This window comes from Anas acuta, chromosome 6 (assembly GCF_963932015.1).
Source record: "Anas acuta chromosome 6, bAnaAcu1.1, whole genome shotgun sequence".
NCBI lineage: Eukaryota > Metazoa > Chordata > Aves > Anseriformes > Anatidae > Anas > Anas acuta.
Window position 1 is genome coordinate 34,126,909 of NC_088984.1, and position 13,503 is coordinate 34,140,411.

Genomic DNA, 13,503 nt, shown 5'->3' on the forward strand with positions numbered 1-13,503 from the left:
TGTTTTAAATCACTGAAAGTTTGGGCAACTATAAAATTGAGAAGAAAAACAACACTTCTAGGATGGTGCCTACTCAATACATTGTCAAAAAGGAGCACGACTTCCTGAATGTTATCCTTGAGGTTGGTACTAATTACTTTTTATATTTTTCTTGATCCTGTTACAGAATACGTCAATAAACCTAAATTTAGCACTCTTATGCCAAAAAAAAAAAAAGTGTGTGTGGGGGGGGTGGGAGGAGGGTACTGTACACTGCATAGTTTTCAAGTAACTATGTATAATACATTTATTTTTTTTCCAAATTTTGAAGGATATTTATGAAATTTTGCATTATGATTGTACAATGCCTCCCCAATATAAATCAGCTAAAAATTTAATGTTGAACCAAGTCTCAAAGTGTTTAAAATTTGATGTTTTACTGAAATATAAAATTTATCTTCATCACAAATAGGTTAAAAAATGTGCAGATTGTCATTCTGTCTTTGTCAGCAAGTGAAAGGAAATGACCTAACTGTGAAGCTGAATCTCTACAGCATCTTGTGTTAGATATATTAATAGTAGGGTTTTTCTCCAGTTTATTACTACTAATGAATAATTCCTATTTTATTCAACAATTGTATTTATTTGTTTTAACTTGTGTTAAGATACTGTCAGACGAATGGCCTGTTGGTACAGTACAGAATTCTCAGAAGAATGGCAGCTGAACTTCACTGAATGCCACTAATTACTGCACAAAACTCTGACACTTCAGATATTCATTTAAGCCTTGACCTTACATTTTATGAATAGTAAACATGCAATTATTTTCAGCAAATCAAAACATTGTGGAGTCATTACAAATTCAATGGCTTTATCCTAAGTATTCCTCTGCCCTAATGCCATGCACAAAAGGATCTGTTAAAATAAACAAGGTGTAACAGAGTAGTCTTTTGATCTTAGTTTATTGAAGTTCAGATCATTATTAGATAATGGTATTATAAACAGAATTAGTAGTCTTCTCTTTGGTCAGATTTGTTTCACTGGAAGAGGTTGCAGAGTATCCCTCCCTAGACATGGTCCTGGGCAAGTAGCTGTAGGTGGCCTGGCTTCAGCAGAGAGGTCGGTCCAGATGACCTCCCGAGGTCCCTTCAAACCTTAACCATTCTGCAACTTAGGGAACCTTCATTTTCATACAAATCATTCATCCTAACAGAGTTAGATGCCAAATCTAAATAAATATGACATTAATAACACTTAAAAATAGGAGAAAAAAATAGGGGAAAAAAACAAAAAACAAACAAAAACAGATACTGAAGAATTGATTTAACATTGATTTAACTTCTAGTTTGAGAAATGATGAATCTACAGTATCTGCTTTCTCTAATTTTCCAGTTGTTGACTATGATGTGTCTTCCTTTGCCCAAATAATATGATATGAATTCACATCAATGTAACCATGTATTCATGAGCATGAGAAAGAGGGTCTTTCATCTGTTTCATTGCTGTCATATGAGATTAACAACAAAACTTCATACTTACTTGAATTTGTTTTGAAATGAAGATTCATGATAAACAGTTTCTTATGGAAAGCTTTAAGTTTCTCTTCTACTCTTAAACTTAGAAATCATCTAACAGTAAAAGTTAATTAAGGTAGACATCAAGGAAAAATAGTCTTTTTGTACCTAGGTATAATGGCTAGATTTATAGACTCTGAAGGCACAACTGTATTCAGGAAAGACACAAATCCTGACCTATAAAGTAATTTTAATGTCAGTCATGCAATTAAGGGCTACTATTATACCGTGGGACACACAGAAAATCATATGTTTAGTTTTATACTTTCAAAAGAAGAGCTTTGGAAAGACCCTTGACTCCAAAATCTCTAAGGCAAATATTATTCCTACAAGAATTTTAACTTTTAAGAAAAAAAAAAAAAAAAAAGAAAAAAAATAGAAAGAAAATCAGCCCTGTATATGCAAGATCACTTGGCATGTAAGCTTACAAAGATGTGGAAAATTGTTTATTAGCAAAGATCAACTGCTTGTGTTTTTTAGTTGTATCAAAGGGGGAGCGAGCAACAAAAATCAAAAGCAATGATTCAAAGTAAAAATACTGAGGCAGCAAATTCATGGTTACGTGCTTTAGGCTGAGTATTTTAATGTCTTGAAAATAAATCACCTTCCTTCTGTTTTCTTCTTTTACTCTTTTCTACTGGGAAAAAGATCAAAAAAAAGTTGAAAAAGTTTCTAATACAGTCTCTATAGATAAAAGACAGCTGCAGTTAAAAGGCCAATATTATGGGCAGATGACCATGTTCACTTAAGAGCAGCACTTCCAAGGAAAAGTGCAGGTTCATCTTATCAGCTCTACTACTAAATCACAACCTAAGTGACTTGCAAACAATCTAAGCACAAGAACTCAAAAATCCACTTACTCTGCTAGCAACTCCCTCAGCATGGCAAAGACCTAGAACACCAATACAAATATAGATACTTGCCTTAGTTTATCTCCTTCCATGCAATCTTCCTGATTTTAGTCTTTCCTACTTTAATTCTTTCATGAAATAGTTACTATGCACTGCACGTTCATGCCTTCCCCAATCCATATTCAGTTCCAACCTTAGGCATGAGCAACATGTACTTTTCAATATCATTCATAGTCCTCACACAGCTTTCAACTACCCAAGCTCACCACATTCTCAATCAGAGAACTTCATCTTTCTCTAACAATTTCCCCTTCCTAGAAAATCCCACCACTGTGTAAATGGGAAGACACTACACTTCAGTCTGTAGAATGGCCATAGAAATACCAATCAATACTTAGAGTGATTAAATAAAACAGCATAAAAGATTAAAGAAATCAAGCATTCAAAAAATTGTGCCTCTCTTTCCTAGCCGTCCACCTTCCCATACAACTACTACTTTTTTCAGTTGCATTTTGAAATCATTATGAGGTGAAAGTTTAATTTTTGAATGAGAATGTTAATGCTTAGCAGGTGATTTCCAGCTTAATTTAAATACTGCATCCTCTTCAAGACTATTAGAGGTCTGTCTTCCGCATTCAAGAAAAAGATATCAGGACAGCCAACTTCTCAACATTTTTTAGTATTTTAAGAACTGAAGTTTTCCACTACACATTAGCATTACTACTCAGCCCCTAGCTTTGCTGCTAAATAACTACTCCAGTCTATTAGAATTATTTCACTGATATTGATCCCCAACTTTTGCTTCTCTTAGTACATTTGAAGTGCGATTTTCAAAAATACAAGTCAGCATGGATGTGTTTAAATTACTTGAAAATGTTCAAGAAGTTGACAAAGTTCACACCCCTCAGCTGTCACGTAAAGCATTAAAATTCCTTTCCAGAGGGCCTGAAGAAACACAGTGTTACACAGTGTCACGTATCCCTACTTGCTAAAAGTTAAAGATGAATTTCTACCTCTATAATTTGAAGCTGGCAGTAAGTTTAGTTAACAAAGTCTCTATTGCTAGCTTAATGAATACAAAACAAAGGGAAAATGTGTAAAGATCATCACAGACAAATTGATGAAGTTTAAACGAGCTGTGCTGGACAGAAAACTAGCTGAACTGCCAGATTCAAAGGGCTGCGATCAGTGACATCAAGCCCAATTGGGGCCAGTCATTAGTGGGGTACCCTAGGGATCAATACAGGGGACAATATTGTTCATTGTCATTAAAGACTTCAACAGTGAGTGTGTAACCTCAGCCAGTTGGTAGTGCTGTCCTGAAGAACTCAACAAGCTGGAAAAGGGGGCAGACAGGAAGCACACGAAGTTCAACAATGGTAAAGACAAAGCCTTGTACTGGAAGAAGAACAACCCCATACATCAGCACCTGCTGGAGCTGCTGGCTGGAAGGCAGCTTTGCATAAAAGACCCTGGGGTCCTGGTGGACACCAAGTCTGCAATGGGCCATTGTAACAAAGAATGCAAAACACAATGTAGGGCTTCATTCCAAGAAGCATCGCTACCAGATCTAGGGAGGTGGTGATTCTCCTGTCAGTCCTGGTAGCACATACCTGTGTCTAGGTCTGAGCCTATGAGAGAGGCAAGGACACACCAGAGTAAGGTCAGTGAACAGCCATGAAGATGGTTAAGGGATTGGAGCATATGAGATGCAAAGGGCTGAGATCTCTGGGACTGTTCAGCATAGAAAAGAGGAGCAGACTTTTCATGTGTGCTTGATGGAGGCAGAAATGGAAACATACTTTCCCTTCCCCAGTGGCAATGAGTGAAAGGCAAGAGAACAAATTGTAATAACAGAAATTGCATTTAAACTTTCCTTTTAAAGCTGAAAATAGTAAAACATAAAAAGCAGGATGCCCAGATAGGTTTTAAGTATTTCCAAGGATGTCTAACTGGACCTGCTTTGAGATTTGGTTTGAGCAGACAGTCCCCAAAGGTCCTGTCCAATCTCAACCACTCTGTGGACAAGCTGGGGGCAAGAGTATGTTCTCTTTTTATAGTCCCAGCAGGTATAAAACACAAAAGTTATGTCTTTCACTCACATCTGATAAGAGTCAGACTAAATAGTTGCTACATTGTCTGATAGACAGACCTTAAAGTTTAGCAACACAGTCAAACACTTCTTTTAATGAGTCTCTTACACGCCTGTAAGGCTTTTTCTCCTCTGCATGCATTATAGAGAACGTAAATATGAAAGCATTCTACTGTCTAACCACTGTTTCAAGGCAAAGTATATTCTGTAAGAACACAGCAGATAAAGCACTGAAGTATATCATTCTGTCAAGCTCTGTCTGCATCTTTGGTTCCTGCCAGGGTCACACAGATTCATCTTCTTGTTCCAATATGCCACCTACATACAAACCACCGTCTGCAAATAGGAAGAGCAAAATTCTTCCTTAAAAAAAAAAAAAATCCAAAGAGAAGTACCTTTCCCAAAACAACCTGTATTCCTTTGCATGGCTGCCAAGACACATCTAATTGCAATGACTGACAACTGCCAGGATATAGATACGACCCTGTTCTTTATCATATTCTGGAATTTTTCTCTTTATGACTTGTTGGGTTTGACACATCATTCTCACCATAAACCATCTGTCATATCTTTCTCCCTATTTATCTCCTCATATTTCACCGCTGGCTCCACAGTGGTTTCTATGGGACTTATCACAGATGACCTCTTCTATATTGACTATGTATCCTATGTTGACTATGTATCAAAGCTTATACAATTTATAGTCATTTTAACTGTTCTTAAAAGCCAGGATGCCATGCTGCAATTATATATAAAAGGAAGTTGTGGGAAAAGCAATGACTTATGTGGTGTAGATTTCCTTAAAAACATACTGCAGAAAAGCACAGACCTCTAATCCATTAAATGTGCCTATAAGCTACACAAAACAGCCTAATTAGATTTGGCAGTGAAATTGTTAGAATAATCACTCGTTCTGAGTAAATGTCACGTACTGATTAAGGTTGCAACTGAAACTTGTGCTACACCAAACTTATACTGAAATAGGAGCTTTAGGAATGTAATATTTTTCACGTTGTATACAGTATCTGCTACCAAAAGGCAGGGCTTTAAGTCAGCAGTGATTTTGTTTGGATAACTGTAGGCTTAGACTGTCTCCATCCTTCCCCTGTAGAAGTTGACTCATTTCTATTTCTAATATTGTTTATTTTTTAAAGTCCCTTAAATTCAAAATAGACAGGGTTTCCCAAAGGTGAGAGATGCCAAAATGGGATGGAGAGTCATCTTAGAGTATTTGCATTGTCTTTAAAAGTTATTCAAATTGTTACAAAACTAGAAGTGCTTTAAAATCACATGATTGAAAAAGCAATTTCTTGCCATAACACACAGACTTGTAATATCTTCAGTTTGATTTGGCTGGACCATACAGCTTCTCTCAGCTTATTTCTGCTGCAATGAAAGCTCACAAGTCTTTCAATTCAGGCAGCTTACATGTCTGACAGAAAAAATGAACTTTACACCACTACTCAAGGCTCTGTTTCCCTGGAGGAATCATTTGATGCGATTTGTCAAAAGCCAGAAAAGTGCTTTGATAGACAAATTACTTCAAATGACTGCAGTTATTGCAAAAGAAAGGACCAGAGCCAAAAATTAAAAGTAGGGTTTACAGAGATTAATTTAATTCTTAATGATTAACGAAGAAAATTTAACTTTTGCTATTTCCCCCTTTTATTCTAAAGCAATAAAATTAATTAAAATAAAAAAAAAAAAAACTTATTACATTTCTGTGGTTTACTACTTCCCACATTCAACCCTGATGCACAGAGATTGGGCAATTTTCCATTTTTCCATTTCCATAGGTAATGTTAATAAAGTAGATGCATATTTTGAAGTTATTGATCAAGTCTTATAAATAAATCCAGATATTTTTGCCTCCAAGCCAAAGCTCAAAAAAAAAAAGACACCAAAAATTTATTTGAAACTCCACAAAATAAAATTGCTAAAATATACATCCAGACCTTTGTTTTGGTCTCCACAGAGTTATTTGACTATCATTGCAAATAGTCGTACATGTAATACTTCAGTATCACATAATGTTACAGGACAATTGCAGTATCAATGGAAAAGAGCAGTAAAAAAAAAAAAGTAAAACTGTACAATATGAAAACATATGCTTTACATAAATGAAGCCTTAGATCATTAGTTTTGAAGACCTTTCTTTGCCTCTATATTTTTTCCTTGCTGCAATGTTGAGAATGAAAATACCATTGCAACTAAAAAGCAGCACAATAGTTTAGTTAGGACTGGAGCATTGCATTACACAACAGTGACTATTTTATTGCTCAAGTTAGTGAAGGAAAACTATGCCTAAACACCACGTTTATTCAAATACAAGAGTAACTGTGGTATATGTGTATTGTTTCTTCCTCCTCCCCACAAAAAAACACAGCACCCACCCATGATACAATCCCACTCCACCACCTAATTTTATTCAGCTCTTCACATTTTTAGACTCATTCATCTACAGGCATAGACAAAAAAAATCATACCACCTTCAAAGTCTCATTAAGGGTTCTAAATAAAGTTTTCACTATTTCTATTTATGCCAAGTGCTTACCCACTGGAGCTCCCACATTGTGGATGCTTATACTATTGCAGGACTCTTAAATCTTTTAAGCCAGCTATTCTTTCTTAGTAGCACCTGTTTCAAACCATCTAGTTGCCTTGAATTTTGTATTCACCTAACTACCTGCCCAGCATTTAATAGATGAATATTTTCAGAGTCTTTACACGTGGAAAATGACTGAGTATTAAACTATTTCAAGACTTTTGCCACAAAATTTCTTTCCAGAACATTCCCAATACACTACTTGCTGCATAGCAATAGAGTCATACAATGTTTTGGGTTGAAAGCAACCTTAAAGACGATTTAATTCCAGCACACCAGCCACCACACAACTGGTGGTTTGATATAAACATATAGGCTGTGAGACTAGCATGATTGTTTTACTGACTAGTGTCACTTTCCTATCAAGCTCAAGAACCTCCAGTGTGGTTTTGAATTTCTTCAGAGAGAGCACTTTTCTCCCCCATCCATTATGCTTACTGCTGAAATCCCACCAGGAGATCTATTTTAAAATTCCCCAAATGATATAGTATGTCCAAATGTACTCAACAAATCGTCTGTCAAGTGCATTAAATACAGCAGGACATCGCTCAATCACATTTACCCATATACCAAGTATAAAGATGTCATTTGGCTGCAGGCACCCAAGATATCATTGCTGGCCTTAGGACCGCAACCACCAATGCTCAGTGCTCCGGCCATCTGCTCCAAATCTACAATGGCCACACAGTTAGAAGTGGCCATAAACATTCTTGGTTTAAGTGTAAAATCAACTCCCAACGTGTACAGAAATGCTAAAGCAAGATGACCAAAACCATTGTAAACTAATCCTGTGAAACAAGGTGGACCTGGGATAATGTAATTATGTGTAATCTGCCTGGCATATATGGAAGAAGATGTGGCCAGCAGTATGCTGTATGTAGTTGTGCAGCTCAGTAAAAGCAGCTACCAACAAAAAAAAGATTTACACTGGATCAAGATTTTTCTCTTCTTAGTTTATATAAACTTATTCATCTAAAAGCACCTCCATACATTTTTACACAAAATAAGATACCCTGAATACAAGATACTTGAAGTAGCAAGATGCATCGAGCCATATTAACGTTTTCAGAATGCACTTACACGTAGTTATAGACAATAGACTAAATCTTTCTAGTTCATAAGGCAGTTTTGGGGTTATTAAACTCCTTTAAAGTTATAGCAAAACTAGAATGTATGTATTTAAGATTTCCACTTTCAGTCCAATACATACATAGTTTTGGCCCATTTGCCTTACAGTGAGAAATCTATTTCATCATCTTTCTCTACTCCTGGAAATTACAGGCATTTAGAAGGCCCAGTAACTATTCAATTACCTAATAAGAGGATAAAACTTTGGATTCAGCAAGTCTTTCTGCAAAGGGTCTACATTTTAGGTCATTTGTCATACTGAGTCGTTACAGAAGAGTATATTGAACTAGTTGTACATGCTGCAAACAGATGAAAATCTAATAAATATTGATGTACAGCCATCTTGAAATTAAGGAATTGCCAAGATCACCACACACCTCATACTGTACAATCTCATCAGGCTCTGCAAGAGCAATGCATACAGGAGACAATCAGCAGTATAGATGTTTTATAACATCATTGAATTGTCCCATGACTTAACCAAGGTGAAGACTCTGGGGTCTCCCTGAAAATGTGCAGCCATTTGCAGCTGCTAGACTTCCTCCAATTTCAGGGGGTTTGTTTCTCAACAGTTATTGGCTGCTTACTGTTCAGCCCCTTTTCCTAAGGAAACACTTGTGCCATCTGTCCCCCCATACATGTTGAACTTGCTGGTCAAATCCAAAGTTTGGTCACATGGACAGAGGTTTTAGAGACAGGGAATCCTTCAAGCCTTGTGAAAAAATCCATCCCTGCAAAGTACAAAGACCTTGTAGCGTGGCAGCCAGCAGTACATCCGTGGCTCAGTATTCTAGCAGCTTGAAAGAGTGAGGTGATTTAAGATACAACTGTCAGGACTCATGTATCATTGCTTTGCTTATTCTATAAGGGTTCAGCTTTCCCCTCAAGCTTATTCACTTTTTGTTTTCCGCATTAGTGCTGTAAGAAAACTGACTCTCACAGCACCTCTGGTGCAGCAGGACTGAGAAAAAGAACCCCAGAAACCACAACCATGTGAGGTTTTCAGAAGTACTTTGACCAAGTCAAACTATTCATATCTTTCCATATGCTTTAAGTAAACATCCTAATTTTTGCATACTTGTAAAAAACATTTTTCCAGTGTCACTCTTCCACAAGTTAGCTCCAAGTAAAACTCAATACACCAGGATATATTCCCACCTTAATCTTTCACTAAGAGAAAAGCAAAGCATTAATGAATATGCACATTCTCTAAAGAGTGGAGAAAGTGTCAGTAACAGCACCCCTTGCTGAGAGGAAAAAAATAAACTTTAATGGCTGTATTTTGTAAACATAAGTATGGTTGGACCATTCAAATCCCATATTTTGTCCTACATAAGGCAAGTCTTAAACAAAACAATGTTCAAATACCACCTCTTGCATTGCAGAGCTGAATGATTCACTTGAACCCGTGCTTTCAAATAAAGATCAGGTAAAATGTATAAATATTATATGAACTACATTCAAAGACTTAGAGAGACATCTCTGATGCTTCAACTCTGAGAAGAGGCATGCATGCATATTTACAGGTGATATCCATATGGTTCATCTATAAAATATTAAGTACTAGTACTACCAAACAGAAACACTATACATTGAAGTTATCCTTGAACCTCTCACAATCATCATACCCAAGATTTCCTACATCACATTCACACTTACTAGTTCAAGCATATGCCTATTTGCCCCAGTACTGCTTTTTGATAGTCTATCCACATTGCTCTAGGATATAAAATTTCTCCATAAGTAACCAAGATACGTAGTGACTTTCAAGTGACAGAGCATATCTTTGGAAGGAATAAAGTTGTTCTTACAGTTAAAATAGAACACTTAACTGAACCCTTTCATAGCTACCATGTAAATCCAAAATCTATTGAAGATGATCTGTAGACTGAGTAAAATACAATTAATCAACACTCTTGATTTATGAGTTAATCGATGACAGTGTGGGGAGGAAGCGCAATAGTTTTTGTGGGCTTTCAGTAGTAAATAACTACGTATGTTTTTTAAAAAAATCATCTGGTATAACAAATAGCTACAAATTACATCAAAACCATATGGTGGAGGCTAAAGGGTAGAGCACAACATGAATTTTATTATAGAGAACCATATGCTGCACTTAATATCCGTGATGACTTTCTATTTTATCACAGATGACTATAAATTAGCATTATAGAAGTGAGAGCTCTCTTATTCTCATATCAAATGATCTTGAACACTGTAAAGTAGTATTTTCCTTTATCACATAATAACAGAGGATCATATCTGTGCTACAGATCACTTTTGGATTATTACAGGTAATAATTTTAAGAATTGTCAGCTATTCAAGTAGCAGACTGATAATACCTAAGGCAAAGCTTAATATACCACTTAAAGACCGGGGCTTCTTAGAGTTCTCTGCCCAGGTTATATACTAGCTTAGTCAGACAATACACTGAAGTACAAATTTGCTACCATCAACTCTGCTGGAATCTAAATTTTTATTAAATTTTACCAATGGAACATAAGCACTTAAGGTCAAAACTCTGGGATTACCATTTCTGACAACACCATGGAATCTGAAAAAATTGTTACAACTAATACCAAGTACACAACTACTCTTAGTATCATCATCTGTAATCTGTCTCATGGGAAGTGCAAGGAATATACTAAAAAAAAAAAAAAAAACATCTTCCAGGGTCTATCCACTGTATTGTTCTTTTCCTTTAATTACTTAATCGAACATGGGTTAACAGTGCTGGAAACTTGTTAAAATTTGAATCTAGAGAAGCACACCACCACTAAACATTAATTTCTTTAGTCTTTTTATGTGGGATGAAGTTTTCCTTTAATTACATTGCATTTAAAGCGAGCCATTTGATGTCAGTCCTGCCAAAACCCACAACGTCATGAGGCCTACCAACTAGCTAGTTTTGGTGCCGCAATGGCTGAAGATTCTCTCGTGTCACTTGCTTTTGTTTAGAATTGCTTCTCCACTAAGATGCATGGTATGAATTCTGGAAACAAAGATGTAACCATGTTAGTACATTTTTAAAAAATGAAAAGGAAAAGGTGGAAGAGGGAAGAATACACAACTTCTGAAGGGCTTTCCTAATGAGATGGATATAATTATGCAAAGATAGATGACTTCAGAATTTCAGCGCAATGATTTTCAGTTTTGGTGTCGTTAGTTCAAGTTTTAAAAGTATTTTTTTAATCTGTTCTGAGGAACTACATACTTTCCATAGGTATTCTGAGAATTTTTGTACTTTTAACAGGATCTTAAGAAATATAAAATAAATCTTTTTAGGCTAACTTGTTCAATTAGAAGTTCAGAAGTTTTTACTGGCTTTCTTGGCATCAGATTTGCTCTGATCCCAGTGAAGTTGCCAGCATCAACAACAGCAGCACCATGACAGATCCTGGAGAATGCGGGCATCTGACCTCAATGCCTACACCTTGCAAACACACACACCACCTCACTGAAGCAGAAGGCCTGCTCTCATGCTCCCAACCTACCCCACTCATGACCAGCATACATCAGTCCCTTCTTCTGCCTCATTTCATGCCTTCCCCTTTCTCCTTGCCTTCTAGAATTGAGGACACAGTGCTACTCCCCCATGATGTACTTTATGCTACCTGCTTTGTTTTGTGCTTCTGCTGTAGCCTTACCAGCATATGCAAGTTTTAGACGCATTCATACTGTTGCAGCCAGAACTATTCTGTCAAGAGCAAGGAACCCTCTGGAACTGAAACCATTTACAGCAAATTAACATTATCACCAATGTCCTGCCGTATATACATGCTTAGCTTTTTCAAGCCTGTACATCAGTTGAGTTATTGATAAGCCATTCACAACCACATGGGTACAAATATTCACCTTGAACTAAGCACCTGAACAAAGAGTCAGGAGAACTATTTTTTGAGTTTAAAGCAAAGAGTTGTAGCGGTGGCTGTTTTTTTCTCTGTTTTTTGACTTATTTTCATCTTGTAAATGATTTCATAATTTGGGAATATCTGTCTCAATAACACCAGAAAAACAGTCCAAATTAAATTTTGCAACCACAAACAAGGATTAATATCATTATGTCTAATTTGCTAAATTGTAATGATAATCAGGGTTTGGATAACTTTCATAGACAATGCTTATAAGTGTAAGCCAAAACGTGACTATAGCTTATGGTAAGCATTCAAAGTAGCTCTATGGTAGCTTTAGCTGAGTTATCAGCCCTTTGCTTTTATGAGAACAGGCTGAAAGACTATTAAGAAAATAAGGCTGATCATTCTGTTCTTAGATGCTCAGTTTGCTTTGCAATAGATATGAGGAAAAAATGGGGAGGGGACACAAACCAGTCCATATTCACAGTCAGTTTAATTAAGTGAAGCCTCTCCATCTCTTCTAACACTCAACCTGTGCTTAACATTTTCCAAGACAAAGAACACATCTGAACGTATGCCTTATGTCACCTTTCACTGGTGTTATTTGCACTTCTGATGTTGTCAAAATGCTTCAATAGTAAAGAGGCTTAGTGTATGTAGAAAACCTGTGTTGATTTTAGAAGTATATCATAAATACGTTCTGGTTATCGTCAAAATGAACTTTACTTCTAGGAAGACAGATGGGAGAAGAGAAGTACAGTAAAGGAAAAGGGAAGCCAGAAATGCATCTACACCACTGGACTGTTGCATATGAATTTACCTAAGAAACAGGCATAGCTTTATTGCCAGTTCCTTTAGATTTTATCTAACAATTTTATTTGGTAAACAACTCTGAAGAGTACAGTGAAATAAGAAAGTATTTTCTTTATATATGAATTTGGTTTCCTGTAAAATCTGCATCAAGGACTTCTTATCTGATATGTGTCATTGCAATTTAGAAAAAAAAATAATCTCATTTTACTGCTGCATGTACAACCTAAGGAGAAGAGCAACTTAGGCGAAGTACGTGACCACACCTATGAACATAACATACATTATTCACACAGCCCACACTTAATTGTTGCCCTTCATTTGGCTTTCTTCTCCAGAACACCAAACTGAGGACAACTCCTCGACAGATACAGTTCTGCAACCCATCTGAAAGACTGCATGTAATGTTCTTGTGATATTTCATTAAAAGAGCAACAGTAAGTGCTGCAACAGAAACCACATAGCCAGTTTAGCAGCAGTCTAAGCATTAAAAAAAAGTGCTAACTAATGAGAACACAGTTTCTCTTTCCTGGGAGATGAACAACCAACTAAAACATACCTGGCTACTTAGGTTAGACAACATTCAAAGCCTGTTCCTGTAGTGAGCAA